The sequence below is a fragment of the Nyctereutes procyonoides genome, unplaced genomic scaffold (assembly GCF_905146905.1).
Source record: "Nyctereutes procyonoides isolate TBG_1078 unplaced genomic scaffold, NYPRO_anot_genome, whole genome shotgun sequence".
Taxonomy (NCBI): domain Eukaryota; kingdom Metazoa; phylum Chordata; class Mammalia; order Carnivora; family Canidae; genus Nyctereutes; species Nyctereutes procyonoides.
The window spans coordinates 19,671,097-19,685,449 of record NW_026575020.1 but is presented as its reverse complement, the minus strand read 5'-3'; the positions used below and the strand labels follow the sequence as shown (position 1 = coordinate 19,685,449).

The 14,353-nt window shown below is 42.9% G+C and overlaps 1 pseudogene; it reads left to right on the top strand.

Moving 5' to 3' along the window:
* The first annotated feature begins 12,413 nt into the window (after positions 1-12,413).
* LOC129503585 (C-C motif chemokine 3-like) lies at positions 12,414-13,712 on the top strand (annotated as a pseudogene).
* Positions 13,713-14,353: the final 641 nt, after the last annotated feature.

Below are 14,353 nucleotides of genomic sequence, written 5' to 3'. Positions count from 1 at the left end.
GCTAGTTCATTGAAATTGTTCTGAAAAAATTATTTCTATAGTTAGTGGGTGGCCAGGAGTTGGTATTATCACGGGCCTGCTTGCAAAGATAGATGTATCTGTAAACTGTGGGCTGTTTCTCTCCCATAGAGCAAAAGGTGCTGATGCCATTTCACAACTGCTCTGACCACACAGATGTGGTTATGTTATGATGCCACAAGCAGTCGTAATAATCTAGCCCTAATCACCTCAGTGCTGGAAGGTCCATTTCTAGGATGACTTCCTCAGTCACATGTCTGGCACCTGGGCTGATTGAAAGATAGGGTCAGCTTGGACAGGGGCTGTCTATATGTGGCCCTTCCAGGATGGCAGTTCTTTTTTTTTTTTTTAAAGATTTTATTTATTTATTCATGATAGTCACAGAGAGAGAGAGAGAGAGGCAGAGACACAGGCAGAGGGAGAAGCAGGCTCCATGCACCGGGAGCCTGACGTGGGATTCGATCCCGGGTCTCCAGGATCGTGCCCCGGGCCAAAGGCAGGCACTAAACCGCTGCGCCACCCAGGGATCCCGAGGATGGCAGTTCTAAGATGACTTCCAGGTGAACAAGGTGGAAGCTGCATGGCCCTCTACAACCTAGCCACAGAACAAGTCATATTACATCTTCTACACTGTAATGGAAGCAATCACAAGTCTGTCCAGACTCAACAAGAAAGGACTTAGATCCCACCTCTCATGAGAGGAATGTCAGAGAAATTGTGGCTACATTTAAAAACCTCTATGATATCATTTTATCTGTAAATATTTGTATTAGCTTCTTATTGCTGCTATTATAAATTACCACAAACTCATTTAAAACAACACATTTATTTTTCTATAGTTCCAGAGGTCAGAGTCCCGAAATGGGTCCCAAGGTATATGTAGGGCTGTATTCCTTTTTGGGGGCTCTATGGGAGAATCCATTTTCTTGTCTTTTTTTGGCTTCTAGAAGCTGCCCACATTCCTTGAATGTAGCCAGCAATGGCTGCTCAAGTCTTTCTCATGTTGTGTCACTCTGACACTGACCTTCTTGCCCCCCTTATAAGAATCCCTGGAGTTATATAATCAGATAATCTAGGATAATCTCCTCATCTCAGAGTTAGTGGATAGCAATCTTGATTCCTCCAGGCTGTATATCATAACATGTTCACAACTTTCAGGGACTAAGATGTGGACATCTTTGTGGGCGTGGGGGAAGGATGACACTATTTTACCTACTTCACTATTTTAGTCTAAATCTTTAAAAATAAGGATTAAAAACCCCCACAGTCAACAATACCATGGTCCATTTGCTGTCTGTATATCCTCTTCACTGAAATGTTCCTCATGCTTTTCACTCATTTTTAAATTGGATTGTTTGTTTATTTACTGTTGAGTTTTGAGAGTTCTTTACATATTTCAAATACAAGTCCTTTGCCAAATCCCTGCTTTACAGATATTTTCTCTCATTCTGTGACTGTCTTTCACCTTGTTGACAGGGTCTTTGGAACAACAAAACTATAAAATTTAGAGGAAGTCCAATTTATCAAAATTTCCTTTTATGTGTTATAATTTTGGTGCAAAATCTAAAAACTCTTTGCCTAGTCTTAGGTCCTGAAGATTTTCTCTTATTTTTTGTTCCTAAAAGATTTATAGGTTTATGTTTTATGTTTAGGTCCACAATCCATTTTGAGTTAATTTTTGTGTAAGGTGTTAGGTTGAGGTCAAGGTCATGTTTTTTGGTCTATGGATGTTCAGTTGCTCCAGTACCACTTGTTAAAAGGCTATACTTCCTCCGTTATTTCTTCCATAAATGTTTGACAGAACTTGCTTATGGAACCAGCAAGGCATGAAGATTTTTTTCCCCAAAGGATTTTAATTACTGATTTAATTCATTAATAGAAATAGGACCATTCATATTTTTCATATCTTCTTGTTACATAGTCTTCTTGTATCAATAAATTATATTTCTGAGAAGAGATAAAAGGGATTATATTCCAAAGGAATTGCAAAATTTAGCAAGCATGCCCCAGCCTGACCTAAGGAAGTGCCTTGGGTTTGGATTTTGAGAGTTCTTTTGAGGGAGCTGGAACACAAGACTGGATAAGCAGAGCTTATTGATTTGGGAGTATTCTTTCTGGGTACAGGTTGTAACTACCTGGCAAGGATCCCAGGGGTTGGTAAAAATTTGCTGCCAGGAAAACTCCAGAAGCCTGGAAAAAGCAATGGATCTTTCTGAGTGAAGTTAAAATATCTGACTTGCCATGACAGATGGAGGAGAAAGGGATGAAGAGGTTCATGGAAATGAGCACGCTGGAATGGATATATTGTGTGAGGCTGGAAGACACACCAGATTATGTTCCATGGGAAAGCCCAGAGAACACACTATTTACCAAAGCCATCAGGATTCACTGGTGAGAGGAGCACCAGCATCTCTAAAAAGATCAGTGGTATCTCTTCTCTGTAGGCTAGGGCTGATGGTAGGAGTGGCTGACATTAAACTTGGCCCATTGATAGCATAGGGGTGATGTCTTCCCTCTTTGAATCTTCAAAATCATACCTTTCATCAATTTTGTAAAAATTTTGGCCATTTATAACTTCAGATATATCTCCTATCTTTTCTCTTTTCTCTCACTTTGGGATTCCAGATAACCAGACAGCAGACACCTTTTCATATTCTCTTTTGTGTTTTCTATGCTTCTATTTTTCCTTGCTTCATTTTGATACGTTTTAACTTTACCAACATTTCTTCTGTTGTGTGTAATCTACTCTGAATTTTTATTGCAGTTATTGCATTTTTCAGTTCTGGAATTTATTTTTGACTTTTACAAATTTGCAGTGATACTCATTACAGTTTTTAGTGCCTTGCTAAAAAGTTCAAGCTTTGTTTGTCAAGCATTTGTCGCATAACAACTGGGATTTTTTTTTTTTTAATTTCAGAGTTTGAGATTTTCTAGGCCATTGCAGGTGTCCCAGCTGACCCCCTGTCTGTTGAGGAACTGGATCACTTCTAATTTACTTTTACTTCTAAGGCATCAGCCCAGACAGAGGATGGTTTCTTAAGTTCCTTTCCCTGGGACAGCCCTGGATTCTCCGTTTTTCTCTAGCCCATCCAGGCCGTGAAATGTTCAGATTACCTCCCCAGCCAACTTCTTCCGAATTGCAAACATCTTTAGTCTAGAAGAGGTCTCTAATGTCAGGATCACATCTATGAATTTCTGTCTTTTCTGGGATCTTAGACCAACAATTCCTTACTTCTTGTTTGCCTAATATAGGATGCTCTCGTATCAGGGAATTGTGCATTCCTGGTAAATCTTTTTCAGGGAGAACATGGCACATTGAGAGACTATTTCCTAGAGGCTAATTAAGAGTGTGGGACTTGCTCTGGTCTGCAGGTTTGATTGTAACATTTGTGACCTTGGGCAAGTTTCTTAACTGTACCAAGACTGTTTCCTCATATGTCAAAGGGAGATAAGCAGTATATACAACACAATGATATTTTGAAGACTAGACAATGTATGTAAATTCCTTGGTACAGACTATGGTTCATAGTGAATCCTCAAAAACTGTTAGTCTTTATTCTTAAGAAAGGTGAAGTTATGAAAATGCATAAATGTGCATGATAGAATGTCTTGCTTTGTTGTTCATTTAAGTGGTGGATTTCCCTGATGCATATAAATTTGCATTTCTTTTGAATGCTTTGCTTATTCTTCAGCCCTATAAGGGTTGTACCACCAGCATAAAGCCTGGCATCATTAGAATGACATTCATTCTTCCCTTCCTACTCATATGCTCCTAATCATTCCCTTCCATTCTTTCCAACCAATGAAACTGATTTGTCAGAGAAACCAAACCAAATCAAAGAATAGACAAAACTCCAAGATTCACTTAAGAGAACAAAAAGAGTCTTTATTATTCTGATATATGTAACAGAATGAAGAGCTCATAAAAACTCAATATGCATCTATTGATGAATTTGGCCCAGTTTCTACTCAGAGACAGGAACATGGTCATTCATTATCACCCCGAATATGGCAATCACTGTATGATTGACTGGGAAGGGGCTAGAGGATAAGAGGGTATCATATGCTTGCTCAGAGAAAAAAACCAAATAATAAAATAATTTATAATATTTAAATAGCTTTACTAAAGTTTCTAGAATGTGGTTAGAAGAAGAGAAAGGGAATTTCTGGGGTTGTAGAGACAGTTCTCTGGTTCAGGTCCCTGCTGCTCAATGTACCCATACCTCTAATGGGACCACTTGGATTCTCCTCCAGGTCCCTGATATATTCCTGGACCCAGGCACTGCTGGGGTTGACATAGAAATACTGGCCCTGTTTAGTGACAAAGCTGTGGAGAAGGCAGAAGTACTGTATGGAGAATGAGTAAGGATATTCTTGACCACCTGTGCCTTTTCATGTTCATCCCTGTGGGCAGCTTAGGGCTGGTCCACCTTATCAAGGCATCATTTCCCAAGCCTCCGGGACTGCTGGTTCTTCCCTGAGTGATTTATTGAGGTAACCTCAGGCTGCTTCCTTTTGCTGTCTCTTTCTTACTTCTCTTCCCTCTACTTCTGGGCCTTCATCCTCCCTGGCTCCCTGCAGGCCCCGTCCCATGTCAGGAAACAGCTCAGTGCTCTCTTTCTGCATACACAAAAGACCCCAAGAGAGCCAGGCCTTCTCAGGACAACTCCTTATCTACCAGCTGGAGCATCCCTGATCTGATTCCTGCGGACACTCCCAACTCCCAAGTCCTGTGTCTCCCTAGGGGTAGGCAGGAGGAATGACACTTACATGACACCGTATTTGGGGCACTAGCTGCTGCTTAAAATAGGCAACCACAAAGTTGTGGGGGATCTGCTGAGACATGTAGGCAGAGCAGCAGGGGGAATATGGTGTGAACCCTATTATTGAGGGAACAAAAGCAACAGAAGTTGCTCAGGAGCACAGGCAAACCCGAAAGAACGTGGAAGAAGTGGAGAGAGAGAGAGCGTGGCTCAGAGTTCAGGCTTGAGAGGAAAAGAAACCGGAAATAATTTGACTTTTTTGTTTATTTGTTTGTTTCTCATTAATTTCCCTCGTCTTGTCTCTGGTTTTGTCTATTTTGGGCTCCATCTTACTCTACTGGGAACCAGCCTACAGAGTCTACTCCCTCCTCCTAACTTCTTTTGGGGAAAATATTTTTTTGAATCCATTAAATTATACAGAGACAGAGTGAAAGTAGGAACAGTTTTTATAACTCTTGGGAATCGCTGAAGTGATTCTAAAACTTAACCAGCAGTAATAGGATCTAAATAGACCTAGCTTCTACCGCATGTTAATAACCCAATAAAACTAAGCTTTAGTGATCTCAATCTGAAAAATGAGGTCCTCACTCCCACTCTGCAGCCCAGAACAATAAACTCCTTTTGAATCTTCTTGAAAAAAACAACCATGTCATTCTGAAAGCCCACTTGAGGCTAATTTCACATTGGGGTTCTCAGGCCACAGTGCTAGGAAGGGGGGACTGACTTCTGGCCAGAGAGTAGGGAACATCTGTTGAAGGCAAGTGGACAACAGAGTCACCTTGTGCATAGGAGCAGAGGGCCATGGTGCAGAAGAGGGCAAAGATGGTAGCCACAAGAACCCTTAGGATGCTGGACAGGTGGACAAGTGTGGGCAGAGCTGAGATGGGGCTTGGGAACTCAATATTGCTGGATTCCTTATGGGGTCTAAACTGTCTCTCTTCCTTTCTCTATGGAGCCCTGGGCCATGGGAACATAGAGATTAGAGGTGCCTAAGCAAGAAATATAAGTATGGTGTCATCATAGGAGTTGTACAACCTAGGGTTGCCTGTGCTTGTAAGAGAAGCTTAGGGTGCACACCAGAATGTTTGAATTGCTAATTTGATTGGGGTGCTTGAGAGGAAGCCATTTCTCCAGATGGATGACTAGCCTCCTTCCATAAAGCAGAGTGTTCTGATGGACTTCCACAGTAATTCTGACTGTATAAAGGTGACAGGGATAAGAATGACATTCAGTCTCAAGCAGTATAAGCCAACCTTGGCTTATACTATGTATATACACATGCATTTTTATGCCTATACATATATTGTATATATACATATGCATATATACAATCACATCCTAAGAAAAGAACAGAATTGGAAAGCTTAGAGGCACAAGATGGTAAAAATAAGGATTAGCTTTCCAGTAATTGGTCTATTTATCAAATATTCATCATAGACAGTGAAGTCCGGATTTAATACTGAATGAAGGTCAGCAGCCTTTCAAATGTTCATACTCTTTCAACCAGAAGTGACTTCTCAGAATCTATCCTATGGAACTGAACTCATAAATGGGAAAATTTTTAGGGACAATGTTATTTGGTGTTGCTTCTCTATAATCAAATAATTGATGCCAAATGACATACTCTACAGTGTTAGAATAATAAAGTTAATCCACTGACAGATTAACATAGAATGCCATGAAAATACTTGACTTTTACTATTAAATATTAAAAGGACAGATGTAAAATGTCATATGTAATTTTATTCCAAACATCCTGGGAAGAAAAAAAAAACTAGAAAGAAAGAAAACCCTCTGCCTCTGTCTGTCTGCCCCTCAGTCCATGTCCCATGGGTTGTCTCTCTTCCTCATGACCTGCTTCTCTCTGGGAAGGAGGAATGATTCTTTTTTTTTTTATTGGAGTTCAATTTGCCAACATATAGCATATCACCCAGTGCTCATTCTGTCAAGTGCCCCCTCAGTGCCCGTCACCCAGGCACCCCAACTCCCCGCCCACCTCCCTTTCCACCACCCCTTGTTCATTTCCCAGAGTTAGGAGTCTCTCATATTCTATCACCCTCACTGATATTTCCACTCATTTTCTCTCCTTTCCCCTTTATTCCCTTTCACTATTTTTTATATTCCCCAAATGAATGAGACCATATGTTTGTCTTTCTCTGATTGACTTATTTCACTCAGTGTAATACAGAAGGAATGACTCTGACATTACACAGGGAGGGGAATGCTGGTGGTCAGTGTCATCATGATTATCAACAAATCTGGGACAGATCTGGAGGGGAAGAAGAGAAAAAGCGGTTAACAATGTGGTGTCTAACCTCAGCATGAGGGAGCAGCAGTCAAGTGTCTGAGAAAAGCCAGGTCAACTTCTTCCACCTCTGAGGGGCCCACTGGGAGGTTGATGGATGTGTCATTGCTCAGAGCTTCAGAATAAGGCACAAAAGGAATGAAGGGAACTATTTCTCATTTATCTCAAATTTTTGTTTTGAATCTCTGTCTTATTCTCAGTCTCTAGCTCCCTCTTGAGGAAGTATCACTGTGGATCCTGAGCGGGTTGTATGTTCTAAAGGAGGAGGACTGTTCCCTGAGACGAGATCCTTGTCTCTGCAGGAGGAACAGTGACCTTGCTTACTGTGTATCTGTGTGTGGAGGGGGCTGTTTTTTTTTCAAGATTTATTTATTCATCTATTCATGAGAGACACACAGAGAGAAGCAGAGACACAGGCAGAAGGAGAAGCAGGCTTCCTGTAAGGACCTTGAGGTGGGACTCTATCCTAGGATCCCGGGATCATACCCTGAGCTAAAGGCAGACCCTCAACCGCTGAGCCACCCAGGAACCCCTTTACTGTGTGTTTTAAAATGATAATAACACACAAAACTTTTGACCTGTAACTTAAAGATGATAAATGTTAGGCAATAATATTTTCTCTGTAAGCTTTTAAATTATTTTTGCAGATCATAGCTTTTTTCATTTTGCTATAAACTTAACAGTATCTTTTAAAAATATTTTATTTATTTATTTGGGTTATGTATAGAGAGAGCACAAGCAGGAGTGGGGGGAGTGGGAAAAGGAGAAGCAGACTCTCTGATGAGCACGGAACCTGAGGCAGAGCTTGATCCCAGAATCCTGGGATCATGACCCGAGCTGAAGGCAGATGCTTAACCAACTGAGCCACCCAGGATCCCCTAAAATTAACAATATTAAATGACTTATATTCTTAGGGGGGAAAAAAGGAAGTATGGTTATTGGACCCATGGGCCCTTGTTTCACCTCTTTTGGGGAAATTTCATCTGGTCTACAGAGTTTTTTTCCTGAAGACCTCATCTTCTGTAAGTCACCCAAAGAGTGGAGCTCCTTGGGAGAATGGAGGGAAACCTGCCATTTGGCTCATCCTAGGAACCAAATAGACCTGGATCTGCATCTTGTTAAAGACAGAGTCAGGCTTCAATTTTCCCAGCTACAAGTGGGTGTTACCTAGCCTTCCTCTGCCTCTCAGATCCAGAGATTAGGACAGATAAAACTTCTTGGGAGACAACCTAGAACATTCTGAAACCTTCTGTGAAGTTCTTTGCTTTCATTTAGAGACTCTCTAGCTATTGGACAGAGGTGATATAGTTTAGGCATCTGTCCAGAGCATAGTTTAGGCATCTGTCCAGAGCATTGAGACACATCTCTAACAAGATGTGGAATAAGAAAGGATAAGTGTTGAGAGTCTTGTGGTATGGACAAGACCATGAACTGAGGGACATGTGAGGAGATGGTTGACAAGGGCAGCTGTAGAGACCTTAATAATGTTGGGTGTGGAGGAGTGTGGGCAAAGCCAAGGTAGGACTGGGCATTCACTGCTGTCTATATCCTTCTGGGGTCCGAACCACTCCTTGTCCCTTTATAGGCAACTCTGGAGCATGGGGATCCAGAGGCTAGGATGGCCAGAGGAGAAGCTGTTGCATGGTGTCATGTTATGAGTTACATATGACGCCTATGAGTCTCATATGCTGGGGTGCCTTGGGTCACACATGAAGGTTCGGTGTACACAAGAATAGCTCAGTTGCTTACTTGTTGGGACAGATTGTGTGGGAACGTTTTGGACAGTGACAGGAGGTGAGATGATGTTTCTGTTGGAGCTCTAAGTGCATGGAGAAATCTGCAGATTAATGAATCCTCCCACAGAGCAGATCTGATGCTCTGCTACAGCTCTTCTAACCACATAGGCTGACACCTGTGGTGATGCTTTAGCATCCTGGGCACACGAGTCACACTTAAACCACACCCTGGGTGAAAAGGACCACGAGATCATGTTGATCAGAATGCTTCTAAGGAAATGATTAACTAGTGAGGGGGAAACCAGGAGTTGTTACCAGGGGACCAGACGTAGCTGGTTCCTTCTACCAAAACAGATCTGACTATGAACTACACCATTCTCTTTCCCATCCACAAAGCAGACACATTGAATGTTCTTCACTGGTGTTTTTACTGTACAGATGTGATGTACATAATAATGCCACCAAGTCCTGAGTAGCCCAATCTATATCTGATCTGGACCCAGGTGGACGAGATGGAATTGGGGAACGTACAGCAAGAGTGACAAAATCTGCTTTTTAGTCACTGTTTCATTCACCAAATCATCACATGTCTCTGTCACATGCCACCACTGAGTTTCACAATAGGGAATAAAAATGAACACATATTGGGTATGGGGTATCTATATAGATTGGGAGCCTTAAGTATCCTTACTTTTGGGCCCTGAAAGCCAATAGCTGGGAAAATATCCTATAGAAATAATCTCACTTATGAAAGTTTTATGGATGTAGATGTTTGGTACAGTTTATTTATAAAATAATTGAAAACTAAATTAAAACTAGAACTGGTCCAAATGTGCTATAATAGTACATGATCATGTTGATGGACCAGGACCATGGCTGAATAAATTAGTCAGCTCTTAAAAATACTGGAACTATCTGGAAAAGTCTTCCAATGTTAAGTATAAATAATAGAAATACGAAATTACATTCATATCCTGTTTACAGTAATGCCCCTCCACCCCCAGACATACAGTAAAAAGAAGTAAGAAAGCAAGTAAGGAAATAGAACTATCATAAGACTAGAAAAAGATGCGCTTGAAAGAAATAAACCAAAATGTTAATAGTGGTTGGGTTTTTGGGTAGTAACATTTTTCCTACCTTCCAGGAAAGAAATTTTACTCAAATTATGCTTCAGGATTCACGTATGCCACAATGAGACAGGAAGAATGTAGAAGCAAACCACTCACATCCTTACTGGCATTTCTCCTGCTCCTTACCTAGTTTTCAGAAATGAAGTAAGTTTTAATCTTTTCTATTTTATGTATTTTTAAAATTAGCTTTTGCAGGGGTGCCTGGCTGGCTCAGGTGGAAGAGCATGCAACTCTTGATCTCGGGGGTGTGAGTTTGAACTCCACATTGGGTGTAGAGATTACTTAAATAAAAGTAGCTTTTGGGCACCTGGGTGGCTCAGTGGTTGAGCATCTGCCTTTGGCTCAGGTCCTGATCCTGGGGTCCTGGAATGGAGTTCTACATCGGGCTCCTCGAAGGGAGCCTGCGTCTCCCTCTGCCTCTCTCTCTCTGTGTCTCTCATGAATGAATCGATAAAATCTTTAAAAACAAATAAAAATAAAACAAAAGTAGCTTTTGCTACTTTTGGGGGTGATCTATAGTTCACATTACAAGTCAAATTAAAAAAAACCCAATTTGAATTGAAAACACTAGTAATGTTGCTTTTTCTCTATTATGAGACTCTCTTCTGTGCCTGTGAAGACTTTGTAAAGACTTGATGCCTGAGCAGCAGCAGCCATTTTGTAACCATGAAGTGACAAATCCCCTAAAGAAAAGCCAACAAAATGTTGGGGGATGGGGAAACAGTTTAAGAAAAGAGTCCTTGATGTTGTCATTGAGTTACCAGTCAAACCCTGGAAATGCCATCTTGACTTTGTAATAAGGAAACAGGAAATGTTCTAGGATTTGAGGAACAAGGACTTCCTTTGAAAATTTCTTTACCGTCTCAGTTTTTAAGGGCCAATTATTGTTACAAGAGGTAAATATACCATAATTGATTTAATTGTATTAATTTTAATAAATTTTACTTTTGTTTTTTCACTTTTTAAAAAAATTACTCATTTCTTTTGAAGGTCTTTTTTTTTTTTTTTTTTTAAGTAGGCTCCATGCCCAGCATGGGGCCCAACATAGGGCTGGAACTCATGACCCTGAGATCAGGACCTGAGCTGAGATCAAGTCCAATGCTCAACTGAACAAGCCACCCAGGTATCCCGTAGGTCCTTTTAAAATTGTTACAAGTAAGCTGTGACAAACACCATCATGCATACAACTTTTTTCATCTTTCTCGTTCTACCCATAGGATAGAACCCTCGCAGAGTACTTTGCTGGTCTAAGGGTAACAACCGTTTAAAGGTCATCTTTGACATTAGCCTCCAGTTAGCCCGACTAACCCAGGAACCAGCTGTTTTGTGTGCGTCTCAGCCTTTTGATAGTGATTCTGTGAAACGCCCAGGGTAGGCACTGCTTGTGGTAAGCCCCCCAGACATTTCCCGGACTGGAGCCAATGTTGTGACCCCACTGGCCTTTGTGGTTCTTATTATGATTGTGAGGCTTGCACCTCAGCAGCAACTGTCAGGGAAATTTTAAAATACAAGGGGTACATGGCGTGCCTGAGAGAGCCACCCAGTGAGGTCACCGGTAGTGAGAGGGAGAGCATAGACCTGGCGTTCTGCCTTTACTGGGGTGAAGTGTAGGGTGCCTGGGGCTTTGTGAGTTTACTGTTGGTAAATGTTAAACATATGACAGAAATTAGAACGCAGAAAGGAAAAGCAGAGTCGCTCAAGCAGCCAGTTGTATAGGTTACTCAGGCCTTTCTCAAAGGGGAAATTTATGGGTGAGGCAGCCTGGCTCTTTATCTAGCAGTATCGCTGGCAATATGTCTTTGAAATGGATGCCTCAGCAATCAAAAGCTGACATGACCATCAAAAGAGCTCATTGCCAGGCATGGACACCGCACAGCATACAGCAGGGATTCGTGTTTGATGATGGAGCCGAAGTCTGAAAAGCCCGTCTCAGTCTCACCCCTTGAGTAGCTGGGGTGCTTTCCCAATTCTGCTGTCTGCACTCGGGGTGTGTGTTAGCTTGGGGTATGCTCCTCAAGACTCCATGGCATTATCATCTGTGTCGCCTCGATGCCATTTGAACAGCTGGGGAGCATATCAGAAGGCTCTGTGGCAGAAATGCTTGGTCTCAGATCTGCTCTTGTGAGAAGGCACCAGCTAACCGGGCCACACCAGCATCTTACCTCCTCTCACTGTAGAAACCAGTTCCCCCTCAAATAGGCAACTGAGCCGTTGTTGCCAATAGCCTGAACTTTTGCGGCGACCCCAAGCTCGCCTGCCTTATGCAACTCACAGCATGACACTAACACCAGTGATTTTAAATATCCCTCCTTGGTTTCCTCAACTTTCTATCTTCTAATGCCCTGAGGCTGCCTGTAAAGAGAGGACATGGCTTAGACCCCAGAAGGAGGTAGCAGCCTCACGTCCCCAGTTCTAGCTCCACTTGGGCCACCTCTTGAGCTCACTTCTGTTGCCCAGCACCATGGAGGTCTCCACGGCTACCCTGGCTGTCCTGCTTCTCATTGCTGCGCTCTGTTCCCAGACCTGTTCTTCCACTTGTGAGTCTGTTCTCCCTTCTTTCTTTTGCCTTGTGTTCTCCTCTCTGGCCATGGCTTGGACCACAATGCCAAAGCCTTGTGCCTGAGCCCCTCCAAGTAGAGAACTTCAGAGAGATTTCAGAGACTATTTCCTGAGGACGGTTTTCTCTCCCATGGTGTTTAGCCATTCTGTCGTTCAGCTCTGGGAGAGAGTGGGAGGAAGGCCCATTGTAAGGATGGAAAAATGGATGCCCAACTGGGATTTTGAAAAGAGGTAGAATCTGTGTCCAACTGGCTCCCAGGAGCGTGGCCTTCGCTCTCCTCATGAATTCCAGATGGAACTGCCCAGTGGGAGGGAGTAGTTACTCCAGAAAGGGAATAGTTCGTCCAGAAAGCTAAATTCCCAGTGGGGAGACATGGAGACCCCTCCAAACCAAGACAGACAGAAAAGGACAAACTCTGAAAGAGAGACACAGAAATAAAAACGTTGAGGAAAAGAAGAAATGCCAGCTTCCTTCAGGATTGCTGTGTCTCCACATCCCTACCTCTGTGCAGGGCTCTCTCCTCCCAGTTCTTCCTGACCCTCAGGGAGTGGCTGGCTTGCCCTTTCTTCTGAATAGTGACTTAGGATCTTTCTGTCCTGTTTCCTTCAGTTGGTGCTGACACTCCGACCTCCTGCTGCTTCTCCTATATCTCCCGGCAGATTCCTCGAAAATTTGCGGTGGACTATTATGAGACCAGCAGCCAGTGCTCCAAGCCCGGTGTCATGTAAGGCCCAATCTTCTTGGGGAAGGAGATGGGAGGGCTGGGGTGAGGCATCTCCTTTGGAGGACTCAGCCTTCTGAGACCCATCCGAGCACAGGATACCAGGAGAGGGCACTGCCATGTTTTTTGACCTGCTCTGATGCCTGTGGGGAGTCCATCCTGGAGGAACTGCTTCTGCTGTGGAGGGGACAGCAGGAAGTTGGCTTTCTGAGTGGAGCCTCATATGAGACACAGAGAAGGTTATGAACCCCAACGTTGAAGGTACGTCTTATGAACATGTGGACATACCCTGAGAAGTCTGAGGCAGAGAAGGATGGAGGGGTCACAGTGGGCCCAGGATTCCCCTGCCGGATTCCTCAGTGTGTGACCCTTCCACGCCTCTCCACAGCTTCCAAATCAAAAGAGGCCAGTAGATCTGTGCTGACCCCGGGAAGGCCTGGGTCCAGAAGTATATCACCAACTTGGAGCTGAATGCCTGAGCGGCCTGGCAGCTATGAGGAAGGTGTTACATCCATGTACAGCTGGGGAGCAGGCACCTGAGCCAGCGTGATGACCTTGGAAGTCCAGAGGGCACCTCTTCTATGGGTCCCACCTCCACCCTCATCCCAGCCATACTTTGCAGCCCTCTTTAGCTTTCATTTTTGTTTACATATCTTATTTAACTTTTGTAATTTATTTCCGTTGTTGAATTGTGTGATGTAATAAATACCTTCTCTGGCTTCTCATAGCATCCTCTTCACCTGCCCCTCCTTTAGGTCTCCTCACACTCAATATGTGGGTCTATCAGCAGGATTAGCTCTCTCTTCCAACAGTTATCATGTATATCAAATAACAAGTGCTCATGGAACGGTTTTGCCCATCACTACCTTTCAAATACTGAAGGCACTTAGATTTAGATGGAAGGTAAACCAGCCTTTTCCTTGTGATGACTCCACTGATTTTGTTTTGCCAATTAATCAGAACCATAGGCTGAGAGAATACTGGGAGAAGAGTAGAGACATCTGAAGAGGGTCAGAAAGCACAAGAAAGGGACAGAGAGCTATCACAGTGGTGCTAGACACTTGCTGGAGATCCTTTCCTGGAAAGTTGCAACTGACGCACTTTTATCAGCAAGTCACAA